General features: G+C 40.4%; 1 protein-coding gene and 1 pseudogene across 2 annotated transcripts in view; both read right to left on the reverse strand.

The window, feature by feature from the left end:
- The window catches only part of Foxa1 (forkhead box A1), an 85,356-nt gene that overhangs the window by 48,471 nt on the left and 11,692 nt on the right, over positions 1 to 25,193 (reverse strand). The window lies entirely within an intron of this gene.
- LOC110562896 (TAR DNA-binding protein 43-like) lies at positions 11,551 to 21,975 on the reverse strand (annotated as a pseudogene).

Raw genomic sequence — 25,193 nt, forward strand, 5'->3', positions numbered from 1 at the left:
TCTTTTGTAGTTTAACCAGCTTTTCTACTTGTTCTTGGCTGGAGCATGAAGCTACCACAGACCATTCTGTGTGGGAACAGAAATCCAATGAGTCTAATTTGTGTCTATACTATACTTTTTATTTCTGGTGGTTACAGTCTGTCTGTTCCCAAATCTACTTGTTATTTTTATAGCCTTTTTATCTACCTCATTTTTTATTCTTTTTGTCCTTGTGTGTTTTAAGGCATAGATTTGATACTTGTTTTCTGGTCATTTGAATATCTCAAGTACTCGTGCTCTGGTTTTGCTGTCGCTCCTGCCTGCAACTACTTCTCCTGTGGACTGGATTGTTTGGAGACTCTTTCATGTGAGCTTGAGCTTATATTCTCTGTACTTTGTATCAAGTGCTATGTTCACAGTGGGTTCCTGCCTAGACCCTTAGAAACATGGATAAGCCTTGGATCACTTCTAAAGCTTGATTTGAAATGTATTGGGTCACTTAAATGATATTAATTTTGTTGAAAATCCACATGAGGGCTAATTTGTGATTAATTAAATAGTGATTAACTAACTTGTAATTAACCAAAAACCTCACCCCATTAATAATTACCCTTTGGGCTTCACTTAACCACTCAGGATTTCTCCTTCTTCTTCTTCTTCTTCTTCTTCTTCTTCTTCTTCTTCTTCTTCTTCTTCTTCTTCTTCTTCTTCTTCTTCTTCTCCTCCTCTTCCTCCTCCTCCTCCTCCTCCTCCTCCTCCTCCTCCTCCCTCTCCTCCTCCTCTCTCTCTTCCTCCTCCCTCTCCTCCTCCTCCTCCTCCTCCTCCTCCTCCTTCTTCTTCTTCTTCGACTGAGAACTTTAAATGTTCTTTAATGGCTATGTTGATGGTAGATTTAAAAAGATGATTGCCATTTTCTGTCTAATATATTTATTTTACTGTAGGAGGAACTAAGTAAAGCATAATGGAAAACACTGGTACAGCTCCAACATTTGAGAGAGAGGGGAGAGGTAGAAAGAGGGAGAGTGAAAGTTGTGCTGCTAATTCCCTGAATTTAGTATTACTTGTATACATGAGTGAAATGAGCAATAATTATTTACCTTCGAAGAACAATAACTGTAGCTCTGGCTCTAGCAAGAACTACAAACAGTTTTTCATTAAAGAAGAGAAAGTGATTGAATAGTCCAAATTAGTCCTGGCAAGAAAAATAACAGCTGCCTAAAATGAAATGTTTGAGTTATGAGCCATGTGCCACTTTGGTTTATCTGTAGCCAAAAGCTTCAGAATCGTTATTCAATTAGCCATGTTGCTGGGGAGGGTCTGGTTGCCCTGAACAAGAGCTGCCTGGTGATGAGTAAGAGGTATCCATGACACACAAGTTCAGACCTTGCAACTCTGTTTTTGTTGTTTGAACTTTCTTCTCTGTTGTAGCTAGGGATCCGGCATGGAATTTAAACACTTGTGTGGTAACTCCATTCCTTCAGCCATTGTGTTGTTAAGCTCCAGCTAACAAACTTTAACACTGGCTCTAGTCAGGCAAGACTTAGAAACGAGCAGCCGTCAACAGTACTGGTTTTACAACTAAAACTATACAGTTTATCTGTCCCTATGGCATCTAGATGATCTTGCCTGCCCAGTCCAGCCACTCCATAAAAATGTCTTCAATATATATATATTCAAAAATATATAAATAGATAAACCTAGATATACCTTTAAAAAAAACTTAGGAAATAAGTTTCTGTACAAAATTTTATCAACTCTAGCAGAAGCTTTAAAACATGTGCCTGTTTTAAAAGTTAGACACTCAACTAAAATGCAGAAACCAAAATTACATAATATTTGAAAGGTGAGAACGGAGAGGGACAGCAGGCATGTATACAGTCTCGGGTGGCACTTTTGTTCCTTGCCAACGTTTTTAGTTGCTTAGGGATCCTCTTGACCACGTCACGAAGAATGTCTCAGAACGGTGTGGATTATGCACACATCGGAATGCTAAGAACAAGTGCTGGGTTGAAACCTCTGGACTTCCAGACATATTTTGAGTCTAAAATCTAGGTGACTGAAAAGGGGAAGACAGTTTCTTCTGTAATTCATAGCTTAGTTCGAAAGACCGTGCTGAGAAATCCAAGCATGATTCGAACAGTTCTGTGATAATTTGACATCAAACACATTCAGTGTTTCTGCTTTGAAGAATTGTACTTTAGTTAAATGTGTACTAATTATTAATCATTACTTAGGGCCTTGTGACATCACAGTTTTTTCCCTTTGCAAAAAGTAAGATGGTTTTGCATCTGAAATATGGTTATCTCATAAAGAATAGTCACATACTTTCATGAGTTGACTAAAGGAATGTGATCTTGTTTGCTAATAGAACTGTCAGGAAAAGCTTTTAAGGTCAGAGTTGCTTTTCAGTTAAAGCTCCAAGAATAATCACTTCTACTTTTATAGAAACCACACAGATATATCTTATTATAGGCTGAAAGTTTAAATATCACAAATGTTATTGTCAAAATTTTAAGAATATTGTCTGGGCCTATTATATTGGTTTTTCTTATGAGACAGCTGTCTAGGCTTCTGTAGATGTCGTCTGCTACTTTATTGTATTTTTGTGTGGATGGCAAGAAAACTAAAAAAAGTTAGGTCCTGGGATCCAAGCACACTCTTTTCCAGTGACTCTGTATGCTGTGCTTTTATTGCTTAGCTCATTTACCATTTTAATACTTTACTCAATTAAATCTACCTTCATTTGTCTAAATGTAATTCATTCTTCAAGAACACTTCTATGCCACCTCCTGCAAGGAGCACTCCTAATTCCCCACCCCCACAGCCAAGTGACTCTCTGCTCTGTGTGCCTGGTAGCGCTGTCTGCAGCTCTCTATCAGGACAGTTACCAAGGTTTGTCTCTCCTCCGTACTCCTGTGCTGTCTCTCGTAGAATGCAAGCTCCTGAGGATCAGAGCTTCGCTCTTGTTCATTTCTTTGCACAGGTAAATACTTGATAGATCATCATTCATCCTTCAACAGCAAAACATAAATTTTCAAATGACATTAGTTTTTGGAAACATTTGTATTTTGTGTCTCTAAAAAACACTAAAAGATTAAATTTTAATATCTTTGTCTACAGTTATATTAGAATAGATTCATCTCGTCAGCTCGTCTAGCAGTGTGACAGGTCATCCTGTGACTACATCAATTTCAAGTAAAAGGTTACTGAAAGTTGTTGCTGATGATGATGCTAGTGTTTGGGGGTTTGTGTAAGTCAAGGTTTTTTATGTAGTTGCTAAACTGTAATCCCAAAAATCAGGAGTTTGAAAGATCTACTCTGATGAAGTAAAGCCATAATTTGCTTTGGCTGACTCGAAAGTTCTTACAAAGTTTTCATACTATTTACTGAGCAGTCCTGTTATGTCTTCCCTAAAGAAGGGCGACAACTAAATTGCTTTCCAGAACCAAGTACATCCAACTTGGTGAAGAAAATCCAAATTTCAGCCAGTGGGGTATCCTTAGCTGCTTTCTAGTGCTGCTTCATCTCCTTTCAATCCTGAAGTCACTTCATTCCCTAAAGTACCTGCAGTTTTGTGAATGTGGAATAGCTTCATAGACTTTCTTAGACTTCCAGTTATTCATTAGTCTTTCAAACCCTGAGCTGCATTTGCAGATATCTTGGAGGAAAAACAAATTGTGCGTGAATATTGCTCCCAAGCTCTGACTCTAAAACTGATTATTTAGTTGCTCATTTTCTGCTTCTAATCGATTTCCTCCAGTGTCTGAACACCCTCAGGCTTAGGTTGCATGCTGTTCTTCAGAAGCAGGTCAGTTGTATCAAAGGCTTTCTGAAATATTGAACCATAAAATATTACTTTGTATGTCTGTTACATGACCACACTGAACACCTTAAGTTACTTTAAAAGTCTTTTCTTCTCATAAATATGCCCTAACAACGAAATACATTTCTCAGTAGAGTGTGTGCTCAGAATCTGTTACTAGTGTGTACCTTGCGAAGTTAACCATCTTGATTATGATTGACTGCCTGCCAGGTGATTCATTTCAGGAGTGTTCTGTTTGTAATTTTCTAGGAAATGTTGCTTCTCTACTCATCAAGGAAGAGCAAACCAGAAATGCCAGCTTTGTTTACCGTGTGAAAATTTAAAATTATCTTAATGAAGAGTGTCCATATGCTGGCATGTGGCCAGATGAATCATATTTGTCTTAAAGTAGCAAAAAGGTTAGGACACTGACTGTATTCAGTCTCAACTTGGAATTCATCAGACTGGAAAGCGCTATTGATTCTTAGATTTTGTATTAAATATCTAAAGTTCTCTTAGCTGATAATTTTTTAACTTAGAATTACCTTTTCAGTTCTAGGATCTCTCATCTCTTTGAAACCACATATGTGAAAACAGTCTTTTTTTTTTTTCTTTTACAAATTTCACATTTCTGTAAGATAAGAACACACGAACTGAAGAACTGATATGTGCCATCACGAGCAGTTTCAAAACTGGAAAGGGGCATCCACTCCACCATCTAGTTTGTCAGCTGCCTCCCTGTATGCTGCTAAGAGCTCAAGCCTGTGTCATCGTGGTGAATGTTTTGACAGATTTTATCATAAGCCTTGATGTTGTGAATTCTCTTTGAGCCAAAATTCAACATGTTGAGCGCGGACAAATGATTTTTATTGTTTGTGGTCCAGAAAAGGAAATAATCTGATATGCTACTTTAAATGATGGGAGTGGACAGCTTAGCTCCTTCAGTGTTATGTATCAAGTTTGAGGAAAGTTCTCATTCTCTGGGCTAAAGCTCTCTACGGTATCACTGGGACCATGTGTAAACATTTTTTGTGACAAGAGCATTAAAAAAGATGACAAAGAAAACATTATATAATTTATGTGTTTTCAGTAAATATTGTAATCAAAATATTTCATTTTTTAAATTCAAATATAATACTTCAAGGTGTGATTGACTTTAAAACTCTAGAGCAAACCCTTTGTTTGCAGGTAGCTTCTCAGAGCTCATGTTAGTGGGACTTCACGATGACTTGTATCTGTTATAATTACTTGGGGCATTTTAGAAACATGATCCCAATCATTGCTATCCCTAGGAGAATGCGGCTCGAGATTTTTTTTTCCTCTCTAAAACATCTTTAATGACCATGACCATTAATATTTACTTAAATATGCATTTGTACACAGGCTCAACCATAATGCATTGGTGATGACAAAAAGACTTTGTTACTCAGTTCTTTACCCTAGAGTAAATGAAATCAACAAATATTTATTGAATGTCTACTGTGGGCAAATAACCCTGGGTTGGTCAGCTTTTAAAAGCCACCCAACTTTTCAAAGTGACAAATCAAAGCATTGTTTTTTCAAGCATTGCAGAAGCCGCTTTCATGTCCCTAAGGTGACAAAGCATATGAAGACGACAAAGAAGAGAAGATTAATTCACAACATCAGAACAGAAGAGTACTCTCAAATAGCATCGATGGACTGCATAATGTGTTATGTATGTATGTGTGGATGTGTTTGTGTGCATGAGACTATATCGTGTGTGTGCATCTGTCCATATGCACATCTTTCCACACAGAAAACAATGAGTGTATTCGAGGGAAATGGCCTGTCCTATAGTGACGTACAAATAGATATTAACACTTGAATATATTAAGATATGTATAATGATATTAATATTTAAATCCAGAGCTTTGCTTTAAAAACAGACTTTGTAGTTTGATTAGTATTAATTCCTATGGTGCCAACCCTCAAACCAAAATTGTTATTATATTGTAAAATGAATATTCAACCTAGAATCTGTTGTTCTACAGAATAGCTTACCCCAAAGTCTATTGTTACCGCAGAGAGTTACTGCAGAAGCCTTATTAAAAAAATTACATTGTAATAAAAGAAGCCACATCAAAGCTAACATTAAAGGTTCTAACTAAAGTGAGAAGCTAAATAAAAGCTACCAGTAAGAGGCAGACGTCGAGGCCTCCCCCATTCTGTTCCAATCTCTGCATTTATTTTGTTAACGTGATAAAGAAAATAGTGTCTGTGATCTGTATTGAGTCATTGAGTATACTGTCTTAGTGAAATAGTAAAGGAGAACGACTATAAATTCCACGTTTGCTGAACAGTATTGGTTCTGGTTGCTTTACAGACATGTGTGCTCGGGTTAGTTGTAGACAATATCAGTAAGGTTTTCATGGGGGATATCATGTGTCAACTTAATATTTATTGAAGGGGCTTATTTTTGCCTTCTATTGATAGCTAATGTTAAGTCCTAATGACAATCAAAACAGACTCTAATCTTTGTCATCAGAAGTTTCATCTTTCTTAAATGTCTGCTATAAATTCCTTACTAAGCGGATGGGGGAACACTGTTGCAGTTCCTAAACTTGTACGTTTGCCTTATGGAACTGTTCGATATTAAGGTTGCCGTGAAGCACATGTACCTCTTACTTTAGTTATTTTACAAACCAATCTGGGTGTGTTATTTTTAAAGACTACTAATTAGTCCATAGTAAATTATTTCTTCTCATGTAATTGTTCTCCTCGGGTATCCAAATGGCCTTCTTAAACACTGTAAGCACTTCCCATGTGTGACAATTTTGCATTGCTTTGGTGTCTTTCATTTTTATTCTTTTTTGTATTATAAGGAATGTCTTTGGATCTATTTTAAATAAAGTCACACATGTGTGAAATCTAATGCTTATATTCATGGAGAAAATACTCTCTGGGGTTCTTTCCAATTTTCACTTCATTCTGTCCCCCCAACCTCTTTTGGCCAAAGTCCTCTAATACTGGGACCCTCTTCCCTAGGACCTAGCCTGGATTCACCTGCCCCCTTGTGGTGTTTTTATCCAAAAAGTTATTAATTTTTGATGTGACACAGCCTGAGCCGAGAAACCTCATTCTTGTCCTCAGGCGTTCAGAGGCAGAAAAGTTCTCTTCTATTAGTCAGTCAGTGGATAACTTAACAAGACAAAAGTAATCACGTAGGCTTTATGTAACCCAGAGCCCAAGAAGGAACTGGCACAGTAAGGAGTAAGTGCTGTGGGATAACCTGGAGTAGCTTAATTTTCTCAGGATTCTTTGTCAACGACCTGAAGATTGAGAACTCAGGAGGTATTTCAAAAGTTTTGTTTTTTTTTTGAAATGCAGCCTAATATTTGTTCTATATTGATATCTCCTTTTTTTATAATTTCATGAGTGAAAAGGCTGCTTCTCTATTTTACTTAAATTTTGAATAAATTCCATAAGTCCCCTGTCAAAGATAAATTTATAACTATAAAAAATGAGTTAGATAATATATAATGCATAATCACATATTTTTATGTGCTTGACACAAATCTGTTATTTGCCCATCTTCTTCAGCTGCCATACGACTAATTTTGACCCCTTCAATTGAAGTTGACAGGTTTTATAGATGGAAAAAGATCTGTATGTTTGATGAGTGAATTTACTTTGTCACAATTCAGAGCCATGTTTTTAGATGGAAGACTTAAGAATTATGCCTCTGGTTAATAAATAATAGTGTAACAAAAAGGAAAAAAGAAAGAAAAGCACTATTCACACACCTACACGATTTGTCTTCAAGAAGGCAATAGATTAACAAGTTATTGTTATCAGCAAGACCCCAAATAAAATTCTAACGACTTCTATTTCTGTTAACAGTGGAACATTTCTAGCAGAAAAGAATTGTCTTTTGTCATACTGTTTCCTTTCCCCCTCAAGCCCCACCCACGCCTGGCTGGGTGGAGCTACAGAGAGGCGCGCCCGTCTTCTCACCTGAGATCTGGAAGAAAAAGCAGGGGATTCTGCACAGCCATTTGTGGGCCCCGTTTCTAGTAACTACCCCTGCTTCTTGGTTTCTCTTAAATTTATAACAGTTGACCCACTAACAGGTTCCCAGAAGCAGGTTCAGATTTTTGGCAGCCTTACCCAACCTCTTTGTCCTTCCAAAGTACATAAATGCTAAACTGCTCACAGTGAGGGAGAAGCATTCCAACAAGACTAAAACCCAAGTCTCTGCTCCCCTCAACAGTCTGCTGTCACTTTCCCCTGGGGAATAGTGTGTGAGTTCGCCCTTGGCATAATTTCTTCGGCCTGGATTAAGCACAGGTGACTAGGAGTCTGCCTTATCTTCTGCAAGGCATTAGTCACTCTATAAAAGTTAAATTTATTATGAAATGCCTTGTTGTGTTAGCATATGTCTTCGCTGGGAAGTTAGGAAACAAAAGCGTGTCCTCTGCGACTCCACGTGGGGAAAACACAGCCTCCTTTGGAATTTAACCTTAATTTGAACCAAGATCTGCGAAAGAAAAACACTTTGCTGTATTGTTTCCGAGTCCCACCCTTCTCTCCCCTTATCTAAACGCAGCTACTTTTGCTTTGTGGTTTTTCTTCTTTATTTTTAAACTTTCCCAATTCCAAACCACACCTCTCTCTCTGTGAGTTTCAAATTTAGCCTTTAAAATAAGTTAAAATAATTGTAAAAGTTATACTTTGAAAGTGAGTTGTTTTCTGTAACATTAATTCTGATGTTCTTAAAGTGGCATAAATTCTTGAACACTTTATTCATCTTTCTTATTCATTTGTTATTTTAAGGAGCACGATGAAGACTGTTTTAGCTCAGTGGCAGAGTGCTTTTCTAGCATTCATGTACCTTTGGTTTAGTCCTCAGCACAGCAAGAGAAGAGGGAAAAGAATGTAAGAATGTTCTTATTTCCCCAAAATTTATTTTTCTGAAAATCTTTTCTAAGATCCTGGCATATATTGTAATAAATACATAGTTCTTTTTTTTTTTATCGAAGTAGAGCACGGTCACATGTGAAAACTTATATTAGGAGGTACAGAGATTGTTTTAATAGTGAAAAGCAGAGTGAGGTACAATGTGAAAGGCCTGTTACAGACTTCTGGTTTCCCCTTCACTCTGCTTGGAAAACCGCTAGAGTGATCCCCATACCTCTGACATAGATAGCACACTCCCCTCCAAACCAAAACTCCATCTCTGCTGTCCCTCCATCATAGTTGTCTATAAACTGTAAGGAAACTATTTCTGGTTCATTAAATACTGCTTAGGTTGATGATTAGTTTCTTTAATATTACTGACATCTAGCACTAAGCCTGAAATCATCCAAATAATTTTTCTTTCTTGACTTTTATTACACTAAAGAAGAAAAAAAAAATCACAAACCAAATTCTAATGTAAGTTTAGATATTGATTTATTCTAAAGTAATGGTTTTTAAGTATGTGTGCATTATGTCAAAATAGCTGTCTTCAACATTATTAATTAGAAATCTGCTTAGAAAACAAAACAAAACATCTATAAATTCCTTTGACCTTGTGCTTTATTATCTTATTAACAATCTTGTTGTATATTTCACTTAAGTGGTAATGCTGAAATTAGTTGGGTAGTCATTTTTTTTTTAATTTGGAAAGGAGGGAAAGTTAAAAATATAGAATCTATGCCTAATACATTTAGAGAATGTGTAATGACCCAAATAATATCAAATCAGAATATCTTTGTTCCCCACCCAAGTCCACCACCAGCTCAGCCCCAACTAAGTCTTTTTTTTCTTTAAATTAAAATCGGTTTAAGAATATTCAACAATGACAACTCTTATTTAAAAGAAGAAAAAACAAAACAAAACACATGCAAGTAGAGGACACAGAACTGCCATAAACCGCATTCCTGTGTGCAGTTACGAGCCAGGAGAACCTCCCCCCCTTCTCTGAAACAGCTGAGCTCGCTGGCCAACCCTGCTTTCAGGTTCTCTCCTGAAGTCCAGCAGCAGCTCAGTTCCTCTCCCCAGCCCACCAGCTTCTGTTCATGCTTCCACACTTCCAGGTCAGGGAAGAGTAGAACACATACCATCCAGCATTCACAGCAGCTGACAGATGGAGGAGGGTAATACAAGAATCATTTCACTGAATACATTCAATTAAAGTGGGTTTTCTAAGAACAAAACTCAAGATCTTCCAACTGATACGGATTTCCTCTGATGCAAAAGCATTCATACAATATTTTCTGTTATTGCTTTCTCACCAACGCCACAGGATTGAGTGAGGTACACACACATACACACACACAATTTGCACCACCAAGTTTCAGCATGCACTCTCTCCTTTTCTTAAGCTTTTCATGCCTCAGAACCACCATAAATCCCATACAGGGTTTCAAAAATTTGAACAGCTTCCTTGTTCCATACCACAGCCTTGCATTCATAGTGTTGATGTGGTCCCATGAAATAAAGAGCAGTGGCTAAAAGTGGGTCATCCTCTGTCAAAGACACAGCCTGTGCCACATGGTGACGGATTCTTTGATGAGAAAGTGGGAAGACACTTGTCTGGCAGGATACTTAAAGCACTACTTTCAATTAATTGCTTTTTCCACAAATATTTGCAGTGAGATGAACTGCAGAGACTAAATGAAGGCTTCATATTGTACTTTAGTATATGGAAGAAGACGCAAGTTTGAAAAAAAAAACAAAAACCCTAAACTAAACTAAAAGAACCAAGCACCAAAGTCTGGGCCGATAGCTCAGTGGTAAAGTACTTACCTGGCATGGATGAGTTTCTAGATTCAAATTTTAGCACCACAAAATACTGTGAGCACTCTAAAGAACCAAGCACCCGGACACCATAATCTCCCAAAATGAGAGTCTCCAAGCCCATAGGGTGGGATTCAAATTAAAATAAGGAGAAAATGCAGTTCTAACCAATGGTTCCTGCTTTAAACTTGCAAAGAATTCACTCAAGTCCAATGATAGAACAGCAAGGAGACACCTTCTGAGATAAATTGTAATGTTTGTTATGTTTGTTTGTTTGTTTGTTTTTATAATGTATTCATTGAATTGAATTGAAGCCCTCTCCCTCAACTCCTCCCAATGCCACCTTCCCTCCCTCTTCCTCCCATACTCTTCCCCTAGTCCACTGAAAGGGGGAGTTCTCCCCTGCCCTCTGTATATAACTTATCAAGTCTCATTAGGACTGCCTGGATCCTCTTCCTCTGTGGCCTTGGAAGGCCTCATCACCTGGGGCAAGTGATAAAAGAGCAGACAACAGAGTTCATGACTGAGGCAGCCCCTCCTCCTCTTACTCGGGAACATATCTCAGGACATTGAACAACAAGGAGGACCCTCAGGAGGATGCTTAAATCTCATTCGGAATGGCAAACAGAAGCTGTGGAAGAGAGGAAACAGAATGGGAACCTACTATAGGGGGTCCTCTGAAAGGCTCCACCCAATAGGGGATCAAAGCAGACGTTTAGACTCCCAGCCAAACACTGGGCAGAGAGCAGGAAATCTTATGGAAGAAAGGGGGATAGAAAGACATGGGGCAGGGCAGGAGCCACACAAGAAGACCAACAAAGCTGAAAAATCTGAGCCGAGGGGGACCTGCGGAGACTAATGTTGGTTATTACTAGTCAGACAAACAGCAGTTCACTTTCAGCCACTAAATCTGTTAGCCCCTTTTTGTAACAAATTCACAACTTTTCTTCAGCTTTTCCTCTTTTTTTAAAGTAAAAAAAAATTACTGCTGAATATACTGCACACTGAAGAAACCAGTTTGAAAATACTTAGTACATATGTACAATATACTTATTATAGGCTGAAATGCCCATCATACCCCAACTGCTCTGCAGTGCCTCTGGGGCTGCAGCCATCACTGCTGGCTTACTGATAAAGGCTCCAAAGTTCATCCCTCCACCCATGCTTCCACCATGGTTATTTCCCAATCCAGCTCTGCCCCTTCCAGTGTTACCAAACCCTCTCTGACTCTCAAAAACACCTGGATTGCCACCAAATCCTCCACTTCTTTGAACTGTCTATTGTGTTTAGGCTCAGCACTGGCTATATGCATACTGATTTCCTTAAAGATCAAATCCTCCCCAGAAATGGGCTGGACAACCTTATCAATGCAGCACAAAGAAACGCCCTGAATGATTTAGAAATAAAGACAACTATGACTTTCTCACACTGAGAGAACTGTTGAGGCCCTTTGGTACCTCTATACAATGCCCAACAAACACCTCTCCGCTTTCCAGAGGCTGGCTCATCTGGGCTTTGCTTAGAACCCAGTAGTTTACAGTCAAACTATCAAATGTCCCTGTGATACTACTTGCACTTGGGTTTCATATTCCATAAACTGAACACAGCCAACCCTTTTCATTTTTAAGATCTCTCTTGTCCTGCACTATAAGACCTTAAGCAAAGCACTGGGGTAGTCTGTGAGATCCTGTTTGGCTGCTTTCCATGAGAAATCCAACACTATTAAACCAGATGTTTTCTGGACTGCTCTTGCTACTTTTGCTGCCAAAGACACTCCATTTTCCTTTAGTTATCTTTGGGATAATTGACAGTACCGACCAGATTTCCCCAGCCAGCATCAAGGGATGCCGAACTCCTTCCACCAGCCAGACACCACTGGCATACTGAGACACTAGATTCCTGTAGGGTAGGTCACATGCCATAGAAACTAGGCTGTAACTGTGGACAGCAATATTGTTCCATGGTATTCTGTTGATGTTTCAATTGGCTCATCCTTACCTGGATATGTTCAGACGTCTTTGCTTAAATACTCTGCTGGGTTCTAGGAAGCACAATGAGAAAACTGAGGCAGCAAGGGAACGAAGAATCCAAGCTGAGCTGTTGATTTGTGCCCACCTCAACCAACTCTTTACATGGCTATAATTAAAGATTATTTCTACCACTTGTCAGTCCTTGATTATATTCTGTTGTTATGTAAATTCACAATGTAGAACAGGTTTCTTCATGGAAATTACAAATTAACAATGCACAATAAGCTAACAGTTCATATATTTGCATCTCTAAGAGTCTAAGCTATTGGTTTTCTTCAGGTTTATATACCCATGGCATGGGTATGTATTTAATACAAACTTTCTTAAAAGAAAATGCCTTTATACCTGTTATTGCCTCATTGCTCCAAAATATTTCCAAGCACAATTTTATATGGCTGTCTTTACAGTATATGTAGATATTTATCTACAGTATATCATTCAATGTGTTTTGATAATAAGTAGTATCAAAGGTATTTTGTGATAACACAAGTATTAGAATACACCAGCTGTGATAAAACACACCTAAAACCACAACACTAAGCAGACTAAAGCAGGAGGATAATTACTTCAAGGACAATGTGGGCTACTTAAAAAAAAATGTGTCTCAAAACAAACAAACGAATAAAAACCAACCACTAGGGAAGTTTCCTAGCATATATAAGGTCTTGGGTTTATAAATATTAAGGTGAAAAGACAGATGTCAAACAAAACTGAAGGAAAGAAGAAAAAGTATGGGCTTTTGTAGATATGAGAACAAAACAGTTTGGCAGTTGCTGAAATAGTAAAATAAAATGGGACAGAAAGAACCAAGGGTGATTCCAAATGCCGTGGGCATCACCTTAGCAAATGCTAAGGTGTTTGCAAAACTGTAGCTACAAAGCAGACCAATAAAAATCGAGATCCACACCTCCCCCTGGGGGGAGCAGCCTTACCAGGCCATAGTAGAGGACAATGCAGCCACTTTTGATGTGAACTGATAGACTAAGATCAGAAAGGAGAGGAGAACCTCCCCTATCAGTGGACTTGGGGAGTGGCATGCAAGCAGAGGGAGGAGGGAGGGTGGGGTTGGGAGGGGAGGAGGAAGGGGCTTATGGGGGGATGCAGAATGAATAAAGTGTAATTGATGAAAAATTTTTTAAAAAAAAGCTGATTTTCATGGAAGACTGAAAAAAAAAAGAAGACAGAAAAAAAAATCTAGATCCAGAGTGTAGGGTGTATTGTTCAGTGGCAAAGCAATCTCTTATATGGACAGAACCCTGAGTCCAATCCCAGCACCACGGAAAAGGAAATAAAAGTACATATGAGTACTATCAGGAAAGTGTAGGTAAGTTGTCTTCACTTGCTGAAATTCTAATATGTGCGAACCAGTTAGAGTAATCAAACAAATGCCTGACTACTTTGTTGATCATGAGGGATATTGCTAGATAAAGCCATGTTAGGTAAAACTAGAAACAAAAGTATTTGTATGAGGTATTTTCTTTAATTGTTAATTACATGTTTGTTAGCCTTAGAGGAGTCACATAAACTGGCAAAGTTGAACATAGTCCTTAGCTAATAAAAATCACAATCCGATAGAATTACAAGAAGTTTGGGGCTGGAAATAGTGGTGCATGCCTTTAACTCCATCACTCAGGAGACAGAGCCACGCAGATCTTTATGAATTAGAGACCAGCCTGCTGTGTTTAGTGAGTTCTGAGACAGTTAGGGCTATGTAGTGATACCCTGTCTTGAAAAACAACCCCACTCCTTCCCAAAAAAGTTGTTTGCTGACCTGTGGTAATGGGAGAAGCTAAAAAATAAGAAAACCAACTAAAAAAGCATCAAGATCTAACCAATATATTAATCATTTAATAGTTACAAAATAATTCATGTATAGTATAAGAAAAAGGGGAATTCTTAGAGGAGTATCTATCCTGTTCATAGTTTGAACAGCTTTTGTTTTGTTATATGTAGAAAGCATTTTTTGTACAAGTATATCTTGCAGAGAGAATTAAAAGAAAGAAGACAGTAGGAGAATTGTCTTAGTTACTTCTAATGCTGTGGCGTAACACCATGACCAGGGCAACTTACAAAAGAAAGTGTTTACTCTGGCCTTTTTGGTTTCAGATGGTTAAAGATCATGATGGCAGAATAAAGGCAAAAGGTGGCAGGAAAGACTGAGAGCATGCATCTTGATCCAAAAGCAGGGAACAGAGAAGCCGTTAGATCATCATGGAGTCTGTGGAAACGTCAAAGCCCACCACAGTGACACACTTCCTCCAACAAGGCCACGCCTCCTCATCCTGCCCAGAAGGTTCCACACGACTGGGGACCAAGTTTTCAAATACATGGGCCATTCTCATTCAGATCACCACAGGCATGCTGCTGGTCGGTAACCATTAAGTAGTTATAGTTGACTGTAAGGATACAAAGTTAAATGAGACAGGGTCTCACCTCATACCATCCATTCCTGAAAGACTAACAGCTGCAAACAGCTAGCCGTGGGGTGGGTGAGAGGTTCAGAAAGTCTTGGCTGAACCGGTGAGATGGGATCTTACTGTTCCCCTGAGCTTAAGAAAGTCTTTCTTTAAGTTCCTGTGGGCTTTGCAGTTAAGGAGTCCTTCGTAACTTTCATGAGAATGATTTCTACCAAAATGAGAGGCAACATCCAGATGCCGTGAACCGAGAGATGAATGTGGAAATTTTGACAGTGGATAGAAAAAATTTCCCCCCAGGAAATCACTTTCTAACTGTTCTACAAAGATTTATTAATGAAGTTTATATTGCATAGTACAATTACACGTGGATGGTAGCAACATTCCCTCTTTTTCTCCCAGTGTCAGCGAATAATTGCTTCCCTTTACACAGTGCCGATGACACGAATCCTTGCTGCAGGAGTTTATCCATTGAAGAAGGCTATGGCTGCGCCTTTGACTTATGCATGGCTTTATTTCCCAGTTGTCCTTTTTTTTTTCTTTTCATGTCCTTGAGTTTCACAGTCTCTGTTCCCAAGTGTCTCCCTGGCAACTGGTGTCTCTACTGCAGCTTTCCCCCCAAGAAGGATCCACTAAGCTCCAGCAACGTCAGATTTCAGTCCAAGCTACACGTGTCACCTCTGAAGACAGAATTCTGTTAACACTGCTCTTCCATGTTCTTCTCTCCTGGGCGACATGGTCAAACTTTATCACTAACATACCTGCACATCTGCTCTAATCGTCCAAGAGCTTCTTTCTATTTGACAACAACCTTTACCTTAAAATGTCCCTCTGGCCAGCGAGATGACTCAGTGAGAAAAGGTGCTTGTCACCAACTCTGATAACTTGGTTAAATCCCTGGAGCCGGTGTAGTGGAGAGAGAGAAAACAGACCCCTGATGGCCATGCATGTACTATGTCATGTGCACAGTCACACATATAACACACAAAATAAATCTACAATTAGTTAAGACATTCCAATATATCTTACCTCTAGAACACTATTTTTTCACTTTCAATAACATAGTTTACCATAATCACTCTAGCTCTCTAAAATTCATTTTCAGGAGGGGTTTTGATGTTATATTAAATCTAGGTCATTTCCCATATATTTTCAACTATTGTTTTAATTTGACACAAATGCATATTGATCTCTTTTTTTGTGAGACCCCTAAGAAAGTTTTTCTTACATAATACATACAGTTTCCCTTTCCTCTACTCCTTTCAGTTCCTCCCAGTCTCTCACCTCCCTCCTCCCATCCAGATCCCCTCTCTTTTTGTCTCTCATTAGAAAACAAACACGCTTCTAAGGGATAACGATAAAATGGAATATGATAAAACAAAAATTATCACAGCGGAATTGAATGAGACAAACAAAAGGAAAAGAGCCCAAAAGAAGGCACAAGAATCAGAGAACCGTTCGTTCAAACATTAAAGAATCCCATAAAAGCAGACTGGAAGGCACGATGTATTTGCATAGGACCTGGTGCAGCCCTGTGCAGCCCTGCATGCTGCTTCAGTCTCTGTGAGTTCATAGAGAGTTGGGGATCTCTCCGTTTTTAACATCGTCTAATGCAAACTGTAGGCTTTAACTGCGCGGTGAGCTGCATTACATGTGCAAGTTGCGTAACTCACATGATGGTGTTAACCCGTGGTTTTCTACCCACAAACATGCTAGATCAAATAGATGTTACTCTGGAGTAACACTGTATTACCAAATGGTCTTTACTAAATGATTAACCAAAGTTTACAGAAAAATAAAATGTTACCACAACTGTGACCTCAAATATATACTAACACAGAAATTATGTATTGAAAAGTGCATTTTAAACATGGATACAGAGTAGCTAAGAGGATCTCATAGACATAGACAAGACTTGGTGCCCTGAGAGTATAGCGTGGAACTGCTGTTTGCTCCTGGCGGTAACATGGTTGCAGAATCGTCGTGACTCAGCCTCGGAGAACAGCTGTAAAACTCAGACATTGCACAAAGTAGAATACAACAAAGCCTGAAGCCTCTGGGACAAAAAGTTCCTGCCAGAGGCTGAAGATACACTGGGGTGAGTTTGCTGAGACCTCCCAGCGGGGTGTTTGCTGACTCAAGGACTGAGTTGCGCAGCATTCTTCAGTTTGTGGCAATCTCCAGGCAGGGTTCCTAGAAACAGTTCAGGTTTGCATTCAGCCGCTGTAACGTGAGGGGCCACAGACAGTATTATAGAGGCTCACCAACGTTTCACATGCCATTTTCTTTTTCTAGAGCACGAACTGATTTCTGAGAGGCTAAGATTCCTCAGAAAGCTCAAAGAAACAAACACTTAAAAAAAAAAAAAAGAAGCTAAGAAAGTAGCTGTTAGTCCCATGGAACAAAGGAGATGAAAATTGGAAGTGTCATTGAAGAGGATCATGAATAGCTGTGGTCTGTGAGTAAGGCTAAATTAATTATGACTAGGCCAGCCTTAACTGCAAGGTAAGTGGCTCAGACTCATCCACAGCGAATTTAAATCTCTTGAGACAATATCACCTAAAACCCCTACTGTTTTTCCACAGCCGGTATTTCTCATTCAATTAAAAATACCCAAGGATGCCAGGAAATAAAAGTCTCCACTAAAAGTCAAGGGAAAATAAAAGTGGAATAGAAATAGCCCAGATACAGACACTGTAATGATTAGATGCGCAAGGACCAAGCGCAGAGGGCATGGCTCAGGAGGTCCAGGGTGTGTGCTGTGCGTGAGGCCCGGGTTCTATTCAGAGCACATCATAAGCGGGGTCCAGCAGTACACGCCATGTTACCGGCACTTGGAAGACGATAGAAGCAGGAGGGTTAGGAGTTCAGAGTTGTTCTCAGCCACACAGAGAGTGAGGCCGACCAGTGCAGTCTGAGATTCCACCTCAAAAATTTCTGTATCTCAGAGCGAGAGAGATGACTCAGCAGCAAAGAGCACGGACAACACTTGCAGAGGACTCATGCGCCATTCCCAGCACCCTTATTCCACGTCATACATTTTCATTAACTACAGTTCCAGGAGATCTAATAAGTGTGGCCGGCCCTTGCGTGTGCTGCTGAAATTATGTGTGTGCTGAAGTTAACAATTCATCCACACATCGGCATTTGAGAAGCGGAGACAAAAGGAACCTGAGTTTGAAACCAGCTTGAGACTGTTTCAGACAACAAATACCAAGAAAACTGAGACTTCAATAGATAGTTTTAGTTGAAGATTAGAATCATTCAAAATGTGGCCTCCAGGCATGTGGCAAGGCAGTAAAAACCAACATACTATTCAACATACTATTTCTTCTAAGTGTATGTATGTAAGACTGTATGTGTGTGTATGTAAGTATATTTGCATATATAGAGATACACACATATGTATGTATGTACAAGCTACTAAAGTAACTGTTGAATATTTGGCTAAATAGGGCATGGATTCAAACGAATTTGGAGCATTCTGGGTATTCCTATTTATCCTTCATAAATTCCATTGTTAAATTCATATCTTGCTTTATCAATCATTTAAATAAAAGAGTTGAACATTAATTCAAATCAAACAGAAAAAAATCATCTCAAACTTTTAAAAACTACATGCTGGAACATTTAAAAAGCTACATTTGTGACGACTAATAAAAGTCTACAAATAAACAAATGACTAAACATTTTAAAAAACAAAACAAAACAGAAAAAAATGTGGTCTCTAGAACTGAGAGAGAGGCCATTGGTGCCAGTCAAAATCAAAGAGAATGGGGGGAAAAAAACTACGAAACATTACAGGCATGTGGGGTGTGATGTAAGGTTTGTCATGTGTGTGGCTGGAGTCTGAATTCCGAGAAATCTGAGATAACCTCTACATGTGATACCGCCTAGAACATCTCCAGAACCAGAGAAAGACATGCCACTGATTCAAGAAACTTGAAAACACAGCTCCTAAAAACGAGTGTTTTAAATCTCACAGCTAATAGAATTCAGGGAGCGGCAGAGAGGCTCCCCGTGTCCTGGACCCTGCCCTGAAGAGGAGCACAGCACGCAAGGACAGATGCGCAGCCTTGCCTAACACCAGGTTGCCGATGGGCCTCGCCTCTGCTCCCCATCAGTAAGCTAGTCCCTGGCTTCTGGAAACACCCACTACCGCTGTGGGTTGAGCAAAAGCAGGAAACCAAACCCCTGCTAAGTTGTCCTGGAGAACCTGCTAGAATCTGAGAGAGGAGCCCCCGGGAAGCTGAGGAAAACTTCGGCTTTCCAGACCTCACACTAAGCTCGTAGCCCAGGCCAGCACGAGGGGAATTTCAAGTGTGTGGTGCGCCGAAAATGATGAGGGCAACAATAAAAACTCATTCACATCAAATGCTGACTAAATTGTTTGCGATTCCACACTAAAAGCCTGATAGAGAGGAGGCCATATCTGGATATTTACCTCAGGCTTTAATTTTCATTGTATAAAACATGCCATTTAATGTTTTAGGAGGAGAAAATACCTTAAAAGAAAAAAAAAATTCCATGCAAAAAATAAAATAGTCAACATAACTGGATCCAGATCAAAATATTAGGAGTCTACGCAACTTGAATAAGAGAAAAAAATTAAGAATAAGAATACAAGGTAGTTAAGCTAAGACTGACAGCCGACTAATTAGAGAAACAGAAATCAGAAACAATAACACATCTCAGGTTCTACAAATAAAAAGACTCCAACAACCTAGGATTTAATGTCCTGGGCTCCATTGGAATTGTGATGATCCAAGAAGGAATGAGCCACGGTTGGGAAAAAAAGAACGCGATAAGACAAGTGAGTGATGACTTGTCAAAAAACACAATACATGAAATTAAAAAATAAACAAACACTTTGTTCAAAACAAACATATCCATTGCAACTAAAAGTCAATTTGTAAAAGATAGGCATGGCTCTCCGTGAGTTCGAGGCCAGCCTGGTCTACTTCCAGGACAGCAAAAGAAACCCTGTCACCAAAAAAGAAAAGAAAAGAAAAAGTCAGCTAGTGGGATGGAAGGAGAGAATGTGCTAACTGGAGGGAGAAGTTCTTCCCCATGCTTAGTGCTGAGACGTCTACCACTCCCTGAAGCAACTCTATGGTCTCATGTGGACTGTCACATGTGAGCCACTAATTTCTACCGCCGGGACCTCATTTTGTTCTCTGCAAACATGAAAAGGCTCATCTTTCACACATGCTTAAGGTAACTAGGCTGTCCTCCAGTTTAACAGAAATGCTTTATTCTCTGCCAAACATTCCCAGGTCAAACTATCCGTCAGAAATCATGGCTCGGTTCCTAGCCGTATCTAGAACCTTCTAAGTATGCCTGGCTTTATTTCTCTCAAAAAAGTCCCGTGTTGCAGTGTAAAAGGGCACGTGTGCTGTTTGCTCACTTACTACTGTAGAACTTCAGCCTTGAGAGAGTAGGTCTCGTTTGCAGTCCCCGAAAACTTTTATTCTGAATATAAGGCTAGAAAGGATGTGCCAGCCCTGACGAGGGCCGGCCAATAAGAGAGCTGGAGGTTCTTTTAAAGATAGTAAGCCGTAGTATGATCAAGAACCTGTGATCTTTGGAACAGTAGTTAAGGCAGACAAGGCTGTAGACGGAGTCATAGGGATGTTGACAAGGACACGCTAATTAATTGCACACATATGAGGAGTGACTCAATGGTGAAAGTGATTTTCAAACTTGAATAACTAAGAGAATAAAAATGTATGAAAATTAGAAAGGGAGCCTTGTTATTGAAAAATGCTTTCATTTGAATATATTGATTCCCCAAAATACCATGTAGACAAATATAAAAATAAATTGGGAGTTCTTGTTTAAGACAAAAACTGAGTATGAACTGTCATCCAGCTCTGTAGTGGCACAGGCCATGAAACGAAGGAGCAAAGGCCGTGCCAGTGTCCCCTCGCAGAGGCCATCAGGGCACACTAACAGTTGAGTGTCTAGGGTTTGTGGCTTGTTGAAAACAAGAGAAGCCGCACACCAAGGGGACTGGGCATTTCTGCCTAAGGGTCTTCATATAGGATCATGTTTGTGGTGGTGACTGGCGGAAACTTCAGAACACAAACTTTGAGTTGGAAGCTGTTGGGATGCAGGGTTTGGGTATCTTCATACACCTTCATTTGAAAAATAAAAATAAAATGAAGCTAAAACTATAATTTGCAAATAGGAGGGGTTTACCATTTTGTGGTTTTCCCAGATATCTTGTTTTATGTGGGCTTAGACAAAAATTACAAAATGTCTTGTTTTTGTCCGAGGCTTCAGGTAACAGAGTGACCTCACCTAATACCGGTGCTTGGTGAAATCATCTGTTGGATAAGTTGCCTCCAGATCTAACGGTGTAGAAGTAGAAATAGCAAGTTGAAACAGGGAATCTGGAGGGACAGACCGCAGGCAAAACCATCTTCTATATCAGTGAAGACAAAATCCTAACCAGAAGGAGAGATGAAAAGGTGCAGAGATTTATGTCAGTAAGACATTGCTTGGTGGCTCCGCAATGATGTGGTTTTTTACTAAGTTGTCTATTGTACTAAAATACAATACACAAGGATTTAAGAATGAGCATTCCTTTAGCCTCTGAAAAACTGAATATGTTCCGTCCTTTTATGAGTGGTACAAACACTTTTGTTTTTCGTGGAATACTTATGTTAGTTTAAGTATTACTCAATACAAATAATTTGTAATCTTTATTTTGGCCTTCGAACTGCATCTTTCACAGGAAAAAAAATTGCCATTTTCCAAAGCAAAATAGAACATCAGCCAGGGACATTACCCATCAATAATACAGAATCCTTCCCTATCCAGAGCAAAGGAAATCGACACTCCCATCCACCAGCAGGAAAAAAAAAAAGTGGGCTCCGCAGTCCTCTGGAATTCTGTGTCTAAATTACTGGCTACTTGCTCAGTCTTGGCGGTAGGTGTGGTGAAGAGACAACTCACTCAGCAGCAGCAGCAGCAGCAGCAGCAGCCTGTGCATGCCATAGCCCATGGTCTTGGAGCATCAAAAGGAGAGGAAGCCTGATTAACCATTTTCAAACCTATCGGATGAGGAGAAGTCCTTACAAAACAACTTTTATACGCTTTAATTAAAAACGTGTTCCGGCAGCTCAGAGCTGAATGGACTACAGGGGGAGCAGGGCTGAGCCGGTTGCTATGACAACACCAAATCTTTTCACGCCAGACCCTTCCTCAACACAGGGACTAGCTCTCCCTCCTCTGCCCCCCCAGCCCCCCTCCCCCCGCCGCCTCCATTAATTTGCTTCTGTGCCATCTTTCACCCCCCGGGTCTGTCCTCCCGGCCTGGGAGGCCGTAGAAAGCGGAATGCCTTCTGATGCCTTTTCGGTGGGACTTTTCTCCCTCGCTCTTTCCGGTGCACACCTTTCCCCAGCAATCTCTACGCTCTGAGCCTTTTAAAACAAATTAATTTCCTGAGCTTAAAAATACTTTATTATTCTTATCGCAGTGTAGTAATCAGCTTACTACCCCTTGTTACAAATCCAGTTTACTAAATCATGAGTGTGGCTGAAAACGATTTCATGGAGTTCAATAACGGTTATACCCACGGGGTTCATGCCCAGGTCTCTTCCGTGTTGCTTGAGGGCGCCCTAAAGAGAGGGGCTTTGTTTCAGTCTGTTACAGTCAAGTTGCGCTTTCTCCTTCTTTGAAAAAAAAAAAGAATTAATTTGTTTTAGTGTTTTCCTGCATGTGTATTTGCGCACTCCGTGGGTGCTAGGAACCAAACTCTGGTCATCCACAAGAACAACACATGTCTTTACCTCTGAGCCCTCTCCCCAGCCCCAAATTGCGCTTACTCTTAAAAATCTCAGCTCACTACACATATAGCACCATCTGGTAACAATCGTCACTGAGGCCAGGCATCGTGAGCCATGGATATAATCCTGGCACTTATGTGTCTGGGGCCAGAGGATTGTGAGTTTGAGGCCAGCCTGAGCTCTATAGTTGAAACCTCATCTCAAAACTGTAAGTAAATAGAACACTTTGAAATATATGGTTAGTACAGCCACTGGTAGCTGAGGCGTGGGGTTAACTTACTTTATCTTAGAATATCTTTAAAGTTGCGCTCGGCTCACAGGGAGCTCAGCAGAGCTTCATAGTTCCAGTGGCATAAGTAAGAATTGGGTGGGACTGGCATCCGTTGTGACTCAGCATACCTCGGGGACACTAGCGTCTTTGTACTCTTATACCCCGTGGGTTTATCTGGACTGCGGCATTGCGGTAAAGCATCTTAATCTTGCTCTTCGAATCATCAGAGGACTTATAACCTTTCACCTCACTCCGGCTATAATTCCAGCTGAATCTCTCACCTAGTCTGTTGTATATAATGAACTATATATTGAGTGACTGGGTTGCAGTGGGGACTATTTCTCAGCATTCCTCGTTTCCTCTACAATGTAATCAGTCTGTTAGGGTTACGAGTATAATACCACTGTGGACTATTTGTTAGATGAAACAAGCATTGTCTCCTCACTTGCCTGACTCAGCGGAGATGTTGCAATTCAAGTCAGGTGTAGCCTGAGGAGTTAGTTAATCCTGAGGAGTTAGTTAGTGGCCCATGGTCACTACCAGACAGAAAGGGAGTGACTTTCCATGTGTCAAGGGCCCAAAGTTTAGTCCTGTGTCTAGGATTCCAGGTCAGAGCATAACTTTCTGGCTTCAGCTTCCCAATCTCTGTAAGTAATATGCTGAGGTCTTATCTCTCTCAAGAAATTTTATAAAAACCTGCCTTGAGGTGATCACTTACAATATAAAACTATGCCCGATATGCCACTTACACATCTAAGCCACAATAATAAACACCATGAAAAAGAAGAAAGAGAGAGACGGAGACAGGGAGAGGGCGAGGCCATCCCATGGCTGGTCAACACACACCTTCCTGTAAAAGTAGGTAAGCAGCTGAGTGTAAGGCACACCTTTGACCCAGCGCTTGGGAGGCAGAGGCAGGAGGATCTCTGAGTGTGGGGTGAGTCTGGGCTACAGAGTGAGTTCCAGGATGGCCAGAGAAATTCCATCTCAAAAAGAAAAAAATAAATAAATAAAAGCAGATAGGCAACCTGATCTAGCTTTTGGTGGTCTGTCTCATAAAGGCACTGAAAGCCTTGTCAGAATACTGGTGCCATCTGAAGGAAGTTGAATTTTAGGTTCATTTTCCTCCTGTCAGTATGCAGAGTGGAAAAGCCGTGCCTGTCCGCATTATGGGTGTTTCCCCGAGAAGTATGATCTGCCTGGATCAGTCTTGGGTGCGTACTAAAGAAAGTGTCTGGATAGATAGCTGGAGACGAGCTTTTAGATACTTGAGGCAAATCTGAGACGGTAAAAATGAGTACTCAAATGAGGCACTCGACATATCAGCCGATTCCATTTGAAGTCACGTGGGGGAGGGGCGGGAGGCAGTCGGCGAAAGTGTTCCGCACCATAGGTGTAGAGCGGCTTAAGCACACACACAAGCTCAAGAAGTGCCAGGCACCCATCCTTACAGCCTAGACCTTCTGTTCCAGATCAGGTTCGGGGGCGTCCTGAGCAGTGATCCTACAGGATGAGCGACCCGAAGGAATGCTTCTCTCCTATTACAGCTTCTGCAGCCCCTAATTGGTTGGTTTTCGAGGCCGGAGTGTGCTTTGGGGCCCTCCTTTACATAACACCAAATTCTGAGCTTTACTGAAATGTCTTACGTCTCCTCCCGGCCTAATCCTGCTCCACGGCCACAGACATCTACATAGAAATTGGAACGTCCTTTGTTTAGTAGTTCTCCCGTCCTGCCGTGGCTCGCCGCTCGGAGGCCACGTAATCCCGCACGTGTGCTCCAGCTCCAGACAAATTGTTCATGCGGGCAAACCGCGGGGCTGGCCTGTTGCTTCCACCGAGGAAGCACAGCGGTCTCCCGCGTGTGCAGAAGGCACGCCAGGATCCGAGGCGAGGATTAAGCCTTCACTGTATGTTGCAAAGACAGTCTATTAAGGGAGACGGGAGGAGGTCACGTCCAAGACATGCAAGTGGACCCGGCACCAAGGTTCAAACCCAGTTTTAATAAGTTAATAAGAACGGAAAGTAAGTGTCCACAAGTCACTTTTTCTCCATAACCTCTAATATTTGGAGTTTAAAACTCAGGTAGAAAATAGAATTTGAAGCTTGAACCAGGTGTACGGTGCCCACTTGTCATCTACGCCGTGGATGGCTGAAGCCGGAGG

Source organism: Meriones unguiculatus, chromosome 7 (genome assembly GCF_030254825.1).
Source record: "Meriones unguiculatus strain TT.TT164.6M chromosome 7, Bangor_MerUng_6.1, whole genome shotgun sequence".
Classification (NCBI taxonomy): Eukaryota; Metazoa; Chordata; class Mammalia; order Rodentia; family Muridae; genus Meriones; species Meriones unguiculatus.